Raw genomic sequence first — 3,825 nt, 5'->3', positions numbered from 1 at the left:
TGGGGTTTAGTCCACTTCTATATCCTTCCCTTCAAGGCTCAGGGGTCCAAGATTGTCTTCTGTGTCTGTGTTAATTGGTTTCCCTTTTCTTTGTTGAAGAGGGTCTGTGCAGTCTTTCTGCCTAGTCCGCCATCTTGCCGGAACTCACAGTGATGTTTTTATATTGTTACATTACAATCCATTAGTTTGCCTTGCACTTTGAATGAATCTTTATTAGCGCATGGTTTTGTAACATACGTGGACTTTTGGAAAATAATAACTCACTGAGTTTTGCAGCTCTTCAGATACTGACAAATTGCAATGTATAGCATTTTTAAAAGTCACATTTATTAATGTCACCTCCATTTTCATCATAAACATCCTTAAATATTGAGAAGCTGTCAAGCTCGCTGTGTTGATATATGTTGTCCAATATTTTGGTTTTTGCCCAATAATTTGAATTTTATCATTTGCAGTAAATCGTATCAGCTGCTGTCCTTGATGTAACAAGCTCACTTTGTACATTTCTTAAAAAAAAAAAATACCAAATACCTAAGTCTGAATAACCGTATTTTGCCCGTCAGTCGTTCTTCCAAGTAAAAATGGTATTCTGTAGTAAAGCAACTACTTCACGTCACAATTCACATAATCACACAAGTGGTTCTTCTCAAGGAAACCATTGTACTTCAGTGGGCAGCACAAGTGCTCTACACACACCTGCCATTTCATCTCCTAGGATATTTAAGACACGTACTCGATGGCTGAGATTTAATAAAGCTGATGGAAGTTTGCTGCTCTGTCAAGAGCACTCCTAAATGGAACTGGCTTTCTCTCCCACTGCAAGTGCACGGCTGTGAGGAACCCAGGACTGCTGGCATAGTTTGGTACACCCCCTCAGGTGGTACTAACAGTACTCTTGCACCTGTATTGTTGCAGTACTCTAGTTGCATCAGTACTTTTCTCATTGAGGGGGCGACCCTCAGTGAGATGGATTGACACAGTGGCTGTGACAGTGGGCTCAAGCATGACAGTGATTGTGAGGATGGCACAGGACTGAGCAGTGTTTGGCTCTGTTGTAGGTAGGGTCACTGTGAGTTGTAAACAGCTCGACGGCACCTAAGGGCAGCACTCTTGCAACATCAGTGCAAATGTAACACAGTGAAAAAGTGTTATTAGTAAAATAATTTTGACCTGATGGCCCCCTGAAAAGATGTTGGGAAGCCCCCTGGGGTCTGTGGGCCTCACTTTGAGAGCAGCTTATTTAAAGTACTGCAAGCCAATGAGAAAAAGTGTCCTTGAGTCGGCTCCAACTCACAGATGATCCAATATAAAAATAGGCAAAGAACAAATATGAACAGGTATGAACAAGCAAGTCACAGAAGAGGAAGCCCAAATACCTCTTATAACAAAATCCAATAACAAAAAAACACTCAACTTCTCTTGCAGTCAGGGAAATGTAATTTAAAATAAGATAGTATTCCACACCTCTCAGGCTGAGAAAAACACACAGGTCTGCTAGAGCTGAGAGTTATGCAGAGGCATGCCAGGCGCTTTCGTTCACTTGCCTGGTGAGAGTGTAAATTGCTGTAGCCGCCTTGGAAGCAAACCCTTGCAGAGTTGGAGATGGACACCACCCAGAAGCTCCTCTCCTAGGTATGTACCCTGGAGTGATTCCTTTGTACACTGAGATTGGTGTAAGAATGTTGTTGCAACATTGTTTACAGTATGGATAAAAACCAAGTGTTTAACAGGTGAATGGATAAATAAAAGGTACATTCATTGAGTAAAATGCAGTTAAAATTAATGAGCTGGAGCTTCAGGTATCAACATACGTACATTGTAATGAAAGTTTGGAACAAGTTTGGAAAGTTTGGAACAAGAACAGTATGGAATAATATATCCCAGCCTCAAGATAGTAATTTCCTTTGGGGAAGTGTGCTCAGAGCATGAGCTCTGTAGTTAACAAACAGCTTTGGCAACTATGGAAAATACTGGAATTTGGAACTGGAACTGGTGCTAAGGTGTATATTGTACTATTTCCTTATAGGATTTGTGTTCATGTAATAAATATCTTTTCTTTAAAAGGCATGCACCATCTTTGAGTGATGAAAGCAAGGGTAATTTTTAATTTTTTTTTTTTTACAGCAGTGCATATATGCAAATACTTACTTTTTGATAATAATAATAAAAGACATTGTTTGTAAATGACAGGAGAATTGACTGGTGGTAGACATGCAGGCAGAATGGACAGTGGGAAAGCGGGGAGGATTGTTCAGCAGTAAGTCCAAGAGAGAGAGGAGCTTCAGAGACGCTGTAGAGGTGGTGGAGTATCAGATGAAGCTTGTTAAGTTCCACTTCCGGTTAGGGCTAGAGACTTTGTAAACATCATCATTCTCACTCTGATAACCAGTATAAGCTAGATCAGCTACAAAGTCCCAGTTTTTCTGAACACGTCAGAGAGCAGTGGATACAAAGACACCTGAGTAACTAAACTTTGGAAAATAATGAGCTCTTCAAGGGAGAGAAGAAATCTATAGCTGCTCTCATCCCTGGCAGAACAGTAAAAAGATGAAAACACTGCCTTTTTAATGACTCTGTGGGCTAGCACAGCACATTACATTGCTGAGGTGGCCCAGCTACAATGCAAGCCCAGTCCTCCCTCATGTCCTTTTCAGAGGTCTACGTGAGTGCCCTGGGGAACAGGGCAGGGGAGCTAAGAGATCTCTCTCCCAACATATGTGAAGTCCCCCCAGATACAAGTGGAAGGTTGGGAAAGAGGTGTGGATGTAGACCAGGATTGCTGAAAGAAATCAATCCTGAAGCACTATAGAAGTTAAGGTGCCAAGTGCTGGGGGTGGAATAGGAATAGGAGAGCTGAGAATTATAGTTACAATAGAAAAATTAAAGTGGAATACTAAAATGAGTTTAAATAACCTGATAGAATGCAGGAAAGGAAAAAAAAGAACATAAAACAGCAGAAATAAACAGAAAATAAATAAGGCAGTAGACTTAAATCCAAACATATTAATAATTACATTAAATGTAAACGATCTAAACACACCAATTAAAAGTCAGAGGTTATCAGTGTGTATTTTTTCTTAAGTTCCCATCTGAGTGTCTTCTGTAAGAAACACACTTTAAATATGATTTAGGTGATCAAAAGCAAAAGGATGGAAAAACATATGCTGTGCAAAGACTAATCAAAAGAAAGCTGGAGTGGCTGTCTTCTTCTTGTTGTTAGGTGCCATCAAGTCATTTCCGACTCATAGCGACCCTGTGCACAGCAGAATGAGTTACTGCCTGGTCCCACACCAGCTCCATGATCCTTGCTGTACTTGAGCCCATCATCACAGCCACTTTGTCAGTCTATCTTATTGAGGGCCTTCCCCTCTTTCATCGACTCTCCACCTTACAAGCATGACATCCTTCTCCAGGGAATGGTCCCTTCTGACAACATGACCAAAAGTAAGTGAGACAAAGTCTGGCCATTCTTGCTTCCAAGGGGCATTCCAGCTAGCTGCACTTCCTCCAGGACAGATCTGTTAGTTCTTTTAGCAGTCCATGGTACTTTTAGCATTCTTCGCCAGCACCACAACTCAAAAGCATCAATTCTTCGTCGGTCTTCCTTATTCATTGTCCAGCTCTCACATGCATACGAGGCCATTGAAAATATCATGGCTTGTATTAGGCGTACTTTAGTCCTCAAGAAGACATCCTTGCTCCTCAGCACTTGAAAGAGATCTCTTGCAGCCAGCTTGCCCAATGCTATACGTTGTCTGATGTCCTGACTGCTGCTTCCATTGGCATCGATTGTAGAACCAAGCAATGTGAAGTCTTTGACAACTT

At 41.3% G+C, this 3,825-nt stretch overlaps 1 protein-coding gene across 1 annotated transcript in view; it reads left to right on the top strand.

The window, feature by feature from the left end:
- HELZ (helicase with zinc finger) overlaps positions 1-3,825 on the top strand; it is a 199,686-nt gene that overhangs the window by 182,118 nt on the left and 13,743 nt on the right. The window lies entirely within an intron of this gene.

The sequence above is a fragment of the Orycteropus afer genome, unplaced genomic scaffold, assembly GCF_000298275.1.
Source record: "Orycteropus afer afer isolate SDZICR_OR568_19922 unplaced genomic scaffold, OryAfe1.0 scaffold00018, whole genome shotgun sequence".
Taxonomy (NCBI): domain Eukaryota; kingdom Metazoa; phylum Chordata; class Mammalia; order Tubulidentata; family Orycteropodidae; genus Orycteropus; species Orycteropus afer.
Note: the sequence above shows the minus strand (reverse complement) of the source record. Positions and strands in the feature narration are given on the sequence as shown.